Here is a 15,845-nt window from a genome sequence, read left to right on the forward strand (position 1 = left end):
AGAGCTCCGTGAGAGTGTAACCTCATATGATATGACCAGTAACGAGGACCACAGACACAAGGTTAACTCTGATTTAATAGTGACGAAACAACATATTTATACACAACATACGGCGCTGGTTCAATTACATGATTGGTTAATATTTGGTGCAGAGGTAGGGAAATAACAGCGTCTATGTGGGGTGGCTTATACGTCGCCTTGTGTAGTATTCGTTAGTTATGAAAAAGCACGGGATGTACAGTTTCTAAGGAAAGAAACAAAGTATATGATAGCAAGCGAGTACTGGAAACAAGCCAGAACATAACTACCTTGAAATAAGCAGGAACAAACACAGAGAAACAAGATGGCTGATTAACCCTTCAATCCCCTCTTAGAATCAATGTCCTTTTTAGACAATTTGATTCTTGTAGATGGCATCTTGTTTGGTACGGTGAATTTTGACATATTCACCATAATCTTCTGGTGAGGGAGGGCTTTTGGCGAGATCAGTGTACATAGCAGGTGTTACATTATCCAGGTACTTGGAACCAATCTTCTTGCATATGGGAAAGACACAATATCCTACTATCATAAGTACAATAATTACAATGAGGATAAACATGCCTATTTGTGTTAGTGCGTGTTTCCAATCGTTTAACCATCCAAACCAGCTACTCCAGGGGTCCGTGACACCTGAGTTCTTCTTGAGTTCGATGGATAAATCTTCTAGATGTTTAATAGCTAGGGTAGTTTTCCCATTAGGACCTGTGTTGTCTGGGATATAAGTACAGCATCCATCAACCTTACCTATGTACACACAGGTTCCTCCTTTCTCGGCAAGCATCATATCTAAAGCCATACGATTCTGAAAAGTCATTTGAGAGGTGGCTTCTAACTGTTCAGCAATACCTTTTAAAGCATCTCTAGTATCATTAACAAAACGCTGCTGATTATAATATATATAATTTATCCAGTCCACGTTCTTATTGATTGTCACTTGGGGAATTAGAGACTCAAAGCCAGCAGCGACTTCATCTCGAGCCTTAAATTCATCTGGAACTCCCCGAGGGACACCAATAGTATCGATATATATATGTGGATCGAAACTTTCCTTGGGGGCATCTCTCTTAGCTCTAGAGTGTGTGTTTGTGTTGCCTGTGGGAGGAGGTTGAGGAAGGTTGGCTGGGAGGATGTGAATGGGCATGATAATCTTTGCCAGGGCACATTCTCCTTTCCAAGGGCTATTTAGTTTTGTCCTCAATTTCATATCTCCACAGATAAAATAGATATCACCCAATGATTTCTTCATGGTGGGTATGCTGATATTTCTTCGTTCAGCACAATACCCATCAGGAAATAATTTCAATTGTACAACATTTTGATCAGTACTATTAGAGAAATAACAAGTGTAATTACCGGGGTAAATAGTTATAGTACTACCAGGGTTGGTATTCTTTGTCATAATGGGGTATTCCTTTTTCCATAGTTCACATTTGGCTTCTTCCACTATGGTATCAGTGTATAAACTAAAAAAGCACTTATCCTGATCGGGAGGTATGCGTATGGGTACAGTACCTAAATGGGGTCTGGACTTTCCACATACATAGCAATCAGTTTGATTAACCTTGCGGGCATTATACTTCATCCATTCTAACCAGTAATTTACGTCAGATAATCCAGTCTCTATGGATATAGTGTCTTCGTAAGTGGGGTTGTTAATGGCCAACATTTCATTAAAAGTAGTGACATGTGGTTTAAAGAATGATGGTGGTGTTTTAGGGTTTACAGTGGCTTTGAGGGCGGTGTATTCTGGGTTATCATACATGTCTTTTAAATGGAATTTTCCCCTTGGGCCCCCGCTTTTTCCTGATTGATATTTACCCATGACATATAGTCCGGCATCGCCGGGGGCCGGGTTTTCTAGGTTAATGATAAATTGGCTATTGCAAGTACCCTTTTTTCGTAGGGACATACGGGTTAGTAAGGATCGACCATGGGACCATTTCTGGAGGCCAACATCGGGGCAATATCCCCAGTCTTGGCTGCTCTCAAAGACAGTAGTATCTGCTCTAGTGTTCCACCCAACAGCCCCCCATGAGTTGCAAGAATCTCCCCAGTAAGTACTAGTGACACAGATATATACGTGACTTACAGCGTGTGGTGTGTGGTGGATGTTACACAGCCAGGGCAGCGGTGGTTCTCCTCGATTCCCGCCTTGATTGTTTGAACAAGATACACTATCACAATAAGAAAATATAAAAGTAGCGACAGTCGTGCTAGAAGAATTATACCAGAAGGTAAAGCGTCCATCATTTTGGGTTATATCAACTTCAGCAAAACAATTATAAAGAACAAGCCCGAGTAAAATCACTAGGGCTAAGGTGGGGGGAGTCATATCCTGTAGCGTCGTCCTCGGCTTCAGAATGTTGTACCCCTGATTCCTCGTCACCTCCAGCCGGCAGGTCTTCTCCAGGTTGGAGGTCAGAGTCACTGACTCCCGTTATCACCTCTCTCGTCCCGTCTGTGTAATTCTCTGGATCAGCGTCGGGATCGGTGTCGATCTGCGGTGGGAATGGAATTTTCTTCACTCTGGATGCATGGATCCACGTTGGTCCTTCGTCTGTGAGGACAGCCGTCCTGGTGACTGCGACCACTTCTGTCTCTGGTCCGTAGGTGAAGTCTCCAGGGTGCTTGTTTCTCGGCAACACTTTCACTACGACCTTGTCTCCAACCCTGAATGGGTGAGTGGGTATCTGTGGATGAGAAGGATTCTTAAAGATAACATTTTGTTCTAACTCATTAAGTTTCTCTATTAGGGATCTAACGTACTCTTCTCTTATTACGTCTAGATCTCCCTCAGTTGTAACTAGTGGTTTCTTTGCCCAGGGCGTGGGAAAAGGTCTACCCATTAGTATTTCGAAGGGGGAGTATCCTAGAGTTTTTTGTGGCGTCATTCTAATTTCAGCCAATACAATAGGGAGGATTTGTTTCCATTTAGCGAATGTACCTCCCGTGGCTTTACGTAATTTGTCTTTGACGGTACGGTTCATGCGTTCCACGATACCGGAACTTTGAGGGTGATATGGAATGTGAAACTTCCATTCTATTTGTAAAGCTTTGACCAATTCTGCAGTAATTTTCGCCGTAAAGGCTGAGCCTTTGTCACTATTGATTTGGAGCGGACATCCCCATCGCGGAATGATTTCTCGCGTGAGTATGCGGGCTACGGTTTTTGCGTCTTCTGACTTTGTGGGATAAGCCTCAGGCCATCGTGAGAACATGTCGACAATGACGAGGGCGTATTCCTGTTTGCCTGCATTGTTAATGTGTGTAAAATCTATTTGCAGGTGAGTGAATGGAGTGGTTGGGTATTCTAGGTGCTGGTGTCTTGCTTTGTCTGGGTTATTTGGGTTGTTTCTGAGACATATTATACACCTACTGATGTATTGTTTAATGAGATCTTTTGCATTTGTGATATAAAAATCGTTTGAGAGGAGTAGGGTGGTTGTGACTATACTATGGTGTCCTATTCCATGGTAATGTGCTATAAACAGTGAAGCACTGGTTTGGGGTATACATGGTTTCCCCTCTTTGCAGATTAATCCAGTCCGTGGATTCTTCTGCAAAATTGGATATGTCCAGTCTGAAAGATCAGAGTTAGAGGCAGCCGCCTGTAATTCTGTGAGTAAATAGGTATCATCTAGTGATGGTGGTGAGATAACAGCAAGAATGAGGTTGTAAGTTTCTGTAGTGGCAGCTCGTTTAGCAGCGGCGTCAGCTAAGGCGTTGCCTCTGCTGATGTCATCTTTTCCTCCAGTGTGAGCTTTGCAGTGGAGAATGGCGAGCTGTGATGGCAGGGTGATTGCGTGTAATAGGTCAGTGATGAGTTGGGCATGGGATATGCCTTTTCCATCCGCGCCTGTGAATCCTCGGCGTTGCCAGATCATACCATGATCATGGACAACACCGTAGGCGTATTTGGAGTCTGTGTAGATTGTTACAGGTTTGCCTGAATATAGGTGACATGCTCTAGTGAGTGCAATGAGTTCTGCAGCCTGTGCTGACTGTAAGGGAACTGCTTTTGCCTCTAGAGTGATATCAGGAAGTTTGACGACTGCGTATCCTGCTTGGTACGTGTTGTCATTTGGTCGACTGCAAGAGCCGTCGACAAAGATCATGTCAGCATGCGGGACAGGTATAGTGTACATGTCTGTTCTGGGTGAAGTCTCTGAGTCAATAGTCAATGCACAGTCGTGTTGGGGAGGTGCCTCGTCGTCAGGGCCTCTTAGCCCTAAAAGGGCATTGAGTACGGGGACCGGTACTTCAGAGTTTGTTGCATATTTAATGGTGAGAGAAGGGTTACTAAGTAGGAGTACTTCATAACCACTAAGCCTTTGAGCTGACATGTGTTGCGTGTGCAGGCCATTGAGAATGGAAAGGACGTTATGTGTGGTATGTAACACGGTAGGATGTCCTAGTGTCAGTGTGGTAGACATCTCAACAACCATTGCACAGGCAGCCAGGGCTCGAAGACAAGCCGGCATTCCTTGCACAGTGACAGGCATTACTTTTGAAAAGAATGCGACAGGGCGCATTTTGCCTCCATGAAGTTGGGTGAGCACGCCCGCCATGGTTGTACAGGTGTCCCTTGCAAACAAATGGAATGTTAACAGATAATCCGGGAGGCCGAGCGCGGGACTCTTTACCAACATTTCTCTTAACTTTGCAAATGCAGAAAACATTACATCCGACCATTCTATAACCTTGGGTTTGTCTTTGAGTGTACATTGTCTCAAGATGTTATCATAGTAGGAACAATCAGAAATCCACTGTCTGCAGTAACTTACCATACCCAAGAAAGACAGCATATCCTTCTGGGTAGTTGGGGTGACCAGGCCCAATACAGACTGTATGCGTTGTGGACTGATTTTCCTTTCTCCCTCAGAGAGTACAAAACCCAGGTAATTGACATTTGTTTTACACCATTGCAGTTTAGCTTTTGACACCTTGTGTCCACATTCTGATAACCAGTTTAACAGTGAAATTCCATCTAACCGGCTGGCCTCCTCGGTGGTACTACAGAGAAGCAGATCATCTGCATACTGTAGCAGGACAGAACCATGGGGGGGGTGCCAGGGAGCCAATGTGGCTTGGAGGACTATGCTATAGACCACTGGAGAGTCAATATAGCCTTGGGGTAAACGACACCAGGTTAATTGTTTACCTTCAAAGGAAAAAGCAAATAGTAATTGGGTCTCTGTGTCTATAGGAATGCTAAAAAATGCGTTTTTCAAATCGATGACACTAAAGTGGGTTGCGTTTGCAGGGATTGCTGAGATGAGTGAGTTTACATCTGGTACTATAGGTGCAATAGGGACAATGAGGTCATTTACTTTTCTCAAGTCCTGTATGAATCTGACAGCACCATCAGCCTTGAAAACGGGGTTGATGGGTGTCGAGTAAGGTGAGATGACGTATCGGAGTATGCCTTGTTCAAGAAATTCTTGTATCATGGGTCTAAGACCTTCTATTTTCTCAGATGAGAGTGGGTATTGTCTAGAGAACACTGGCTGAGTGTCTGGTTTGAGTTTGGCTTTGTAGGGTGTGCATGGTACGAAACCAGTGTCATAAGGGCCAGTGGCCCAAATTCTATCATCAATTTGATCAAGTGAGTTGTCCAGAGTATTTTGTAGTGACACAAAGTGTGGGGAGGTGACTTGGAGCCCACTCCCTTGTGGAGAGGGTGAGATGGAGATGTGGAATTTACTAAACAAGTCACGGCCTAGTAAGTTAACAGGACATTCTGGGATGATCCTGAATTGGTGTATACCTAAATGTTTTCCCTTATCAGAGCGTATGATAACTGGGTCAGTCAGGTAAGTGTCTGTGGGTATCCCGTTGATTCCCATTGAAGGAGTAGTCTTTTGCAGTTCACCATCATAGTTAAGAGAGCACAAAACGCTGGTGGTGGCCCCGCTGTCCACTAGAAAAGACAGTCTTTTATCATCTACATATAATGTGATGAGGGGCGAATCTTCCCAATGAGTAGTGAACTGTGCAAAAGATGGGATACCCTCCTCCGGGCCCCGTCAGTGGGTAGGGTCGGACCAGTCTACTCTGAATCGTACATGTTCTTGAATCGGTGTGGAACCCGGTCGGGACAGTCCTTGTTGGTGTCTTTGTGTGTAAGGTTGTTGTGGTTTCTGGGGAGGGAATGGACAGTCCCTAGCCCAGTGTGTATTTTGGCCACAGTTAAAACAAGTTGTCTGTTTGGGGACTGTACCGGTGTTACTATAGTCCCTGTTATATGGGGGCGCACGGGGTGGTGGACCTTGAGGGGGTCTATGAGGCCTTCCGTGGTTGTTCTGTGGGATTCCCTTATTTGGTCTATTGGGTGGGCCCCTATTGTTGTTCTGGAAGTTGTGAGTAGAAGTGACAGGAGTCTTCTTCATGTCAAAACATCCTGCTGATTCTTTTTCATACAAGTGATCACTAAATTGAGTGATGTTGTCAGAAGTCCAGGTAGAGACACTCTGTTTGACAGTGGTAATAATAGATGGATGTAAATTATTAATAAATGTGGAAATGAGGAGTGTATCCATTCCAGGGTCCAAACCAGCCTCCTCAGACCAACATTTTTTGAATCTTTTCCAAAATTCCGTGACCGTCTCAGTTGCCTTATGTTTGCAGGCCACTGCGACGGGCAGGGAAGACTTAGTTTTAAATATCCTTATCATTTCTGTGTTTATTTCTTCCCACATGGTTTTTACATTATCTGTATTGTTTAAAGGATAATCTTTAGTAGACATTTTAGTTGGACAGTCGATGATGACTTTTATATTTTTCCAATCCCATTTGGAGTTGTGGTCAGTGACGTTGTCAATAATTAGTATGATGTCATCATGTGTATAGTTACGGCCTGTACAAGCCTTTTTGAGGTATGCTACAGTGCCAGTGGGACTGACATGAGGTTTGGGACAATGTTTAATTATCTTATTTAATTCCTCAAGGTCCATAGCCTTGATGAGGAGTTGGTCTCCTATGGTCATGAAGGGGGCAAGAAAACGTGAGGCAGAGGCTCCGGAGGCAGAATCATCGTCTCCGGAGGTTCTGTTATCAGTTACTTCTATTTTGGTGATTTTTCTACTGGCCCTACTAATACTACTTAGTGACTGTGGATTTATAATGGAATCATCAGCTGATTTTCTGGTCTTTTGTTGTTGTTTATGTTTAAGCATCTCTGTGGCATCTTTTATTAATTCCTCCAATTCCTCCTCAGTAGGTTCTATTTTAGGGGTTTCGTCGTCAGTGTCAGATTCTTCTCCTAGTTGTTGGTTTACAGGGGGTATGACGTTGTTAACAGGTGGTACTTGTCCTGAAGGTATTGTACCAGACCCCGGTACACCAGGATTGGGGGGTGGTGCACTGGGGTATAGAACCTGGTGACTAATGGCCATCAGGTCAGTATCTGTCAATGAGGGATAGACTGGGCTATAAGGGGGTGGTGATAATATTTTAACAACCTTTTTAATTCTCTTCTCCTCTTTGTCATGTAATGATTTAGATATGAGTTTTATCTGTCTTTGTTTCTTGGTGATTGTGGTGTCATGCCAGAAGGGGGCAATGGTGAGCCATTGTTCACCTCCTGCAGACATGTATTTCATGTCCCAAGACGGATCAGCATCATACCATGGCCAGGCTTGTTTGTCTCCAAGACACAATCCTTTAACCATTTCCATGTAATAGGGGTAATTGCTGCCATCTCTGGGAAATGCATCCTCGCTCCCACAATTTTCAGTCCATCCCGCTAGATTATCTATCCATGAGTTGATTAAAAAATAATTAGTGGGTGAGTTACGGGCTACGTAATCTTTACATGTCTCGTTAGGTAGGGGAGGTGGATATGTTACAGTCATTTTACTTTGCTTTGAACCCATGTTTATTGTGAGTTTGTTTCTGATGTTTCTGTGAAAATAGTTTCCACTTCTTTACCTGTTGTTGGTGACTATAATCTTCACTGAAGTCTAAGAAATATAGTATCTGACTACTTTCAGGTAGTTTGTGAATCTGCTCTATTGACTTGGGACAGATAACTGGATAATTGAAGAGATTAATTGGTATATCCGTCACAAAGAAAGGGTATGGTTGATCAATGTATTTTTGTATAACGTCCGTGCGCAGATGGCAACCTAATACAAGGACCGCCTCTACAACAGTGCCGTTAGAAAAGGACGTGAGTGTAGATTTGAACCTTATAAGTTCACTATTGGCAGATACTAATTTCGGCCAATAATCGTCTCTTTCAGGGTTGTGGTACCAAAGCACTATACTACACTGACAATCTTCACAGGTTCCTATTTGTGGGTGTCTAGGATGTGACATATGTGACTATGATATGAGAGCGTGAAAAATTCAAAGTGTGCAGACCAGGGGCGTTGTCACAGAAAGGCAGGTATAACCTATAGCAGCAATCTGCGAGAGTTGGTCTTTGTCTGCTCACTTTTAGAATTATGTATTCACTTTAGACATCTCATACAATTTTAAATGTATAATGATTTTGTTAGTAAAGACCACAGACTGTCTACGTGACAGTGGATAGAGTCCAGTGGTTTCGTTGCTGAGAACTGTATATGAAGCCTCACGTTGCGTTACTCCGAGAAGGAGAGCATAAAGTCCGCAAGTCTGTTGGCATACAGTAGTCAGATGAGACAAGTGGTGAGATTAGTGTGCGTGAACTTACCAGCCGCACGGTTTACAAAGAAATACAGATATCACAAGTGTGTGTACTTACCAATCACACAAGGATATTGAAATAAGAAAACTTATACTTCAAACTAAACATAGTAAGGAAATTTGGCCAATGAAATAATGGGTGTTCAAAATGAGGTTCTATTTGAATAAAGACCCCTGGTCTTCTTCGTACTCCAAGTACGGTATCTGATCCCAGATCAGTTGTGTACACAAAACAAAGATAGAAGATTATAACTTCTATAAACTGACATCCAATATCCCCCGGGGATAGAGTCACAGGTTCAGGATTGAGTCTGTCCGTAACCTCACAGCGGATTCTGGGTAGACTTTTATAGTCTCATGACATCCGTGTAGGAATGGACCTCACATCCCGCGGCAGAGCCCCCACCTGAAGGAAAATCGATCATGCGCCGATGTATCGATTCCCTCATATATTAATTACCTTATTTGACCTCAGTGTGAAGACCCCTTAGAGCTCCGTGAGAGTGTAACCTCATATGATATGACCAGTAACGAGGACCACAGACACAAGGTTAACTCTGATTTAATAGTGACGAAACAACATATTTATACACAACATACGGCGCTGGTTCAATTACATGATTGGTTAATATTTGGTGCAGAGGTAGGGAAATAACAGCGTCTATGTGGGGTGGCTTATACGTCGCCTTGTGTAGTATTCGTTAGTTATGAAAAAGCACGGGATGTACAGTTTCTAAGGAAAGAAACAAAGTATATGATAGCAAGCGAGTACTGGAAACAAGCCAGAACATAACTACCTTGAAATAAGCAGGAACAAACACAGAGAAACAAGATGGCTGATTAACCCTTCAAAAAGTAGGGTTACCACCTCATCCCTTTAATTCCGGACACATATTAAGGTACTTGTGTAGTTTCAAGGCGGCAGTTACGTAGTCAGCGTAGCGTCCCTGTCAGAATCAGCGTAGTGTTCCCGCGGCCAGCGTAGTCAGTCAGAAGTAGCGTAGTGTTTCCACGAGCGTCCCTGTCAGAAACAGCGTAGTGTTCCCACGGCCGCTTAGCATAGCCAGCGTCTCTGTCAGAGCCAGCATACTGTTTCTGCGGTCAGCGTAGTCAGTCAGCGGTACGCAGTTAGTGGAGTCACATTGTCAGTTATGGCTGCCGAAAAGTTAACAATATTTAACACTAAAGGATTGTAGAATGTGGGTGGGAAAAGCACCACCCTCCAAACTACTAATTCTGGCGCTTTGGGGTGAAGGTAGGGCTATATGTGCAAACAAAATAATATTGTATCCAATGCTGCTGCAAGTGTTATGCTGTGTACACACGGTGCAATATCATTGCTGGCGATATATTGCTAGCAATATATCGCCAGCAATCATATTGCTCAGTGTCTCCTTTTCATCAGCGATGAAAAGGAGACACTGCTACAGGGGGGTACAGAGACGAGACAGAGACAAAGGCAGGAGGGAGGGAGAAGCGGCATGGGGCGGGGGGGGGGGGGGCAGCTTGCATGGTATGGATCCGCCTTCACCGTGACGTATGCTGGGGGCGGGGTGTATCGGGTACACATTGCCGTCAGGGTTATTATTATGTTACAGTCAGACATGGCCCCCGTACGTTCCGTGCACGCAACAGCAGCAGCCGCCGCTGTGTATGTGTCACGGGGAAGAAGCAGCAGCGCTGATCTCTCCGGCGCTGACATCCTGTTCAGCGCCGGGGGAAGTCGCTGGTCGCAGGAGCATGCTCCTGCGACCATTAGGGAGTGCACACGGGAGTGCGCAGCTGGCGATTTATAGCACTCCAAATCCCTGGCAATATGGTCGCTCAGCGACCATATTCCCAGCGATTTCGCCCAATATCGCCCCCGTGTGTACACATCTTTAACTTGTATAACACCATGCGCTGCTGATTTAAAGGTGCACCTTGCTGAACACAGAATGTACACTAGACACACTGTAAAGTTTTATATTTTATGTAGAAAAATTAGCATATGTTATAATAATGAATACATAAAACTAACAATACATATAAAATACAAATATAAAATATTGTCAATCTGATAGTGTAGCGTGTCTGCAGAGATGTTATCATGATTAGTAAACTTATCCATTTGATAGTCCAATGGCTGGTAGGGGTTAGTAGTTATTTGTCAAGCTGGTTAGCAGGTAAAAAGGCTTCATCAAGCAAGCTCTGATTAGTAAGGTCAGTAGATGGATCCATGCATATATAGAGTTTGAAAGCCAGTAGTGCGTTAATACAGCAACATGTTGTTAGTAATAAATATTGAGTATCTCACCCTCCGTGCAGGGGAGTCCAATGGCTGCAAGGCTCAACCCTGCGCTGACTGCTGTAATGCAGATCCTGAGGATAAAGCCGGTAATGGATGCTAGAGCGGCAAGTTAGCTTCCCTCCAATAGATGACGAATGGAGAGGGCACAGTAAAGCCCGGTGACTGCGAGGCTCAAACCTGTGCTGGACGATGTTGGTAGGGGTCCGGGGGTGTATGCCCGTAGGCGGTTAGCTGGAGCCGCTTGCAGTAGGAAGTCGCCAATGATGGCTGGATGGGGCGGCTCACGTGGAGAAAGGAGCCGGACAGCAAACCAGCTGATGGATAGAGTGCAGGGGTGCAGAAATGCGTTTAGTTTCTATGGCAACTAGAAACTTTTTCAAGACGAAAACAGAGGAGACCAGAATTAGTCTTGAAAAAGTTTCTAGTTGCCATGGAAACTAAACACATCAACACCCTCTGCGCTGCACGTCTGCACCCCTGCACTTTATCCATCAACACATAGGGTGTTATTCTAGTTCACTCGCAAAGGCACAAACACTCTCTAATGGACAAAACCATATGCACTGCAGGTGGGGCTGATGTAACATTTGCAGAGAGAGTTAGATTTGGGTGGGGGTTGTACTTCAAACTGATATCTATATTGCAGTGTAAAAATAAAGTAGACAGTATTTATTCTGCACAGAAACAATAAAACACCCAAATCTAACGCTCTCTGCACGTTACATCAGCCCCACCTGCAGTGCATATGGTTTTGTTCATTAGAGAGCGATGGTGCCTTTGCGAGTGAACTAGAATAACTCCCATAATGCCCACAGAAGTAGTGCCGCTTACGCACATAGGGGGTTATTCAGACTTTGTGGGCCCAGTGATAATCATTCGATTGCACATGTGTACAGCTCGCAGTAAGCATGCACAAGGCCATCTTGCAATAAAATCCAGCTGACCATATGCAAGTTGATTGACAGGAAGCTGGCATTTGTGAGTGTCACCTTGCTGTTTACTGGTAGTGTCAGGAAAAACACAGGTGTGCCCAAACGGTGTCTGACATCAGCTCCAGCCCTGTACAGCCTAATTCTATTGCATTGGCCTAATATATCCCAGCTTATGCACTGGCCACACTGGAAAATCATTAGATGGTGGGTGAGTTGTTAACAGATTTACATACCTCCCAAAATGACCCTCTCCAGGAGGGACACTCTGCTGTGCCTCTAGAGTAGACTTTCCTCTTAATTTAGGATTGCCATCACCTGTGGTGACACACCTTTCTTATTAGTTAACCTGTTCAAAAACAGGTGATGGCAATCATATATTAAGAGGAAAGTCCAGAAGCAGAGCATTGTGTCCCTCCTGGCATGGGTCATGTTGGGAGGTATGGATTTACAGCTATTCGCTGCTCTGCAAAATTTTGGCAGCCTTGCACAGGGTGGGCTTTCACTCTGGTGGTGGGGTAATTGCTATCTGATTGCAGGGCACTGCAAATTAGCAGAGAAGTGATCAGGTCTGAAAACCCATATATGAATAGTAAAGAGTGAATGAAATCGTCCTGACCACTGACTCCACCTAACACCCCACTGATATGATATGATATTAATTAGCACAGGTTCCTGCATTGCAATCTACAAGAATCATAGACTGCACTTTTGCTAAGCATTTGCAGCAGGGTAAGTCACTGAACAATGGTGTAAGGCATGCATGTCCAAACTGTGGCCCTCCAGATGTTGTGAAACTACACATCCCAGCATGCCTTGCCATAGTTTTAGCATTCCCTGACAGCAAAACTGTGGCAAGGCATGATGGGACTTGTAGTTTCACAACAGCTGGAGGACCATCATTTGGTTATGCCTGGTGTAAGGCATGGGTCTTAAAACTATGGCCCTCCAGATGTTGTGGAACTACATGTCCCAGAACAGAAAAAAGGATTCTGAGCACAGATTGTGAGATTATGCACTGCAGCTGTCTCTAGTTAAGGGGAATATCAAACCCCTTAGAGATTTGGAAACAAACACAGAAAAGAGAATGGAGGCAGCGCTGTGCAAAATCAATTATCCTTATTTATTAAAAGGTATACATTAATACTTTAAAAAATATAATATGACTAAATGTCAAACACTATTAGCAGCCATAAATAATACCACAAGCATCACAAATATGTAATCCCCTTTAGCTGATTAGTATCATATGGTTAACTGCATGCATGCAAAGCGTTTAGAGGATTCAATTCCTTCTGTGATCACTTATAACGTTTTGGATGGTTAGTATGGTTAGTATTTTTAGTAAGTAACTCAGTCCAGTCCCACCTATGTGCACATGGTATAGTAAATTTGATACTTACGTCCAGACGCTGGGTGGGGGGGAAGGGCTGTCAGACCCCGGTGTCACTCTCCGACCGCTGGTGCTTTCCAGGTGTATGCGGTCATATCAAAGGTTGTCCATTGGCTCTGTAAACAATGGCTGCCAACAAAGAGTCCCAGTTTTTCCTCAACGCGTTTCTCCGCCTTATTGAGTCTCAGCGGCTTCCTCAGGAGGAAGCCGCTGAGACTCAATAAGGCGGAGAAACGCGTTGAGGAAAAACTGGGACTATGCTTGGCAGCCATTGTTTACAGAGCCGGTGGACAACCTTTGATATGACCGCATAAACCTGGAAAGCACCAGCGGTCGGAGAGTGACACCGGGGTCTGACAGCCCTTCCCCCCACCCAGCGTCTGGACGTAAGTATCAAATTTACTATACCATGTGCACATAGGTGGGACTGGACTGAGTTACTTACTAAAAATACTAACCATACTAACCATCCAAAACGTTATAAGTGATCACAGAAGGAATTGAATCCTCTAAACGCTTTGCATGCATGCAGTTAACCATATGATACTAATCAGCTAAAGGGGATTACATATTTGTGATGCTTGTGGTATTATTTATGGCTGCTAATAGTGTTTGACTTTTAGTCATATTATTATTATATTTTTTAAAGTATTAATGTATACCTTTTAAGAAATAAGGATAATTGATTTTGCACAGCGCTGCCTCCATTCTCTTTTCTGTGTTAACTACATGTCCCAGCATGCCCTGACAGTTGTGGCATGCTCTTATAGGAAAAAATGTGGCAATGCATGTTGGAACATGTAGTTTCACAACATCTGGAGGGCCACAGTTTAAAGACCCATGCCGTAAGATTGCTATTAAATAAGTGGGGTTTCTGACCCTGCATGTAGGACTAGCTTTGTTCTTAACTAAAGATGGGTACACATGAGACTATGGGACCGATTCAGAATCGCTCATAGCGATCCGAATTTGGACCCAGACCGAAAGGTCTGGGTTTGCGCATGTCCACACGGTTATGGTATAAAACATCTAGAGTGTCTAGGTCTACAATCATATGGTCGACAGGGTCTAAAGGTCAACATTGAAAAGTTAGACAGGGTTAAAAGGTGGACATCAAAAAAGTTGACATGGTCAATTTAATGTTTTTAGGGTGTCTATGTCGACATGGACACTGTCGCACTCGGCACACTAAACTATTTTATTCTCCTTCCACGCCCTAGTGCAGGGCTGGGCAACACTGGCCCTCCAGATGTTAATGAACTACACATCCCAGGATGCTTTGCATTAGTTTTGCTATGTGGCCATGCTGAAACTGATGCAAGGCATGCTGGGATATGTAGTTCATCAACATCTGGAGGGCCGGTGTTGCCCAGCCCTGCCCTAGTGGATGGTAGGACATGAAATACCTCCTGTCGGCACATGTCAGCTGAAAATTTAGTAAAAAAAAAAAAAAGCAAGTTGACCTATTGTCTGTCAACCTTTAAACCCTGTCGACCTTTTGACTGTCAACCTTTAGACCCTGTCAACCTATTGTCTGTCAACCTTTAGACCCAGTCGACCTAGTGTCTGTCGACCTTTTGACTGTCAACCATTAGTGATTGACCATATGACTGTCTACCTTGAGTCATTCTATGATTAGTCCGGATACTGTCCACACCAACAGAATATTATGGGCGCACCCAAGAAAATGCTGGTTGTTCCCAATGGGTGTGTGGGCGGGCGGCTGGCATCCCAGGAGGCATGCTAAAGGAATGTGTTCTTGTACACATCCCCTTTCATGGTGCTCGGTAAGCTGTGATGTTCGCAGCTTAACGGGCCAACCTGAGTAGGGCTGCATTCCACAGCATGGCTCCCGATAGCGATATCCTCTCTTGTCTTGCATGTACAGATGATGGTAAACAATGCTAACAACCCATGGGGACGTTCATTATAAATGATAGTGTATACACACTAGACCTGGGGTAGCCAACTCCAGTCCTCGAGAGCTACCAACAGTTAATGTTTTCCAGATCTCACAGAACCACCAGTGAAGTAATTAGCTCCACCTGTGGATCTTTGAAAAGGTTTCAGCTAGTAATGAGTGCACCTGTGCAGCAGCTAGGTTGTCTGGAAAATGTGAACTGTTGGTAGCTCTCGAGGACCGTAGTTGGCTACCAATGCACTAGACTACATGCACGAAAATATTGGTAACTATGGTCATTATCATGCATATTGTTTACTATACTGTCTAGTGTTTATGCACCTTTTACATTTAATCAGAATCTTGACTGACATCTGACATGGCCGTTCCTGAGACCCATGGCAAGGTTTGAAGTTTTCTCTTTTAAAAGTGCTCTTAGCTGTAATTGATTTATCATCCAACCCAAAGCTTTTAGCCTGTGCTGTGAGCGAAAGAGACCAGGGGAAAATAGCTACTGCCCGAAGAGCCCCAGAAAGGACAAACCTTAGGCAAATATTTTCGCAGGTGGTAGTGCAACTTTAAACACCAACGTGTAAAATCAAAATCAGGATAGGACAGACA

The sequence above is a fragment of the Crinia signifera genome, chromosome 3 (genome assembly GCF_055691185.1).
Source record: "Crinia signifera chromosome 3, ASM5569118v1, whole genome shotgun sequence".
Classification (NCBI taxonomy): domain Eukaryota; kingdom Metazoa; phylum Chordata; class Amphibia; order Anura; family Myobatrachidae; genus Crinia; species Crinia signifera.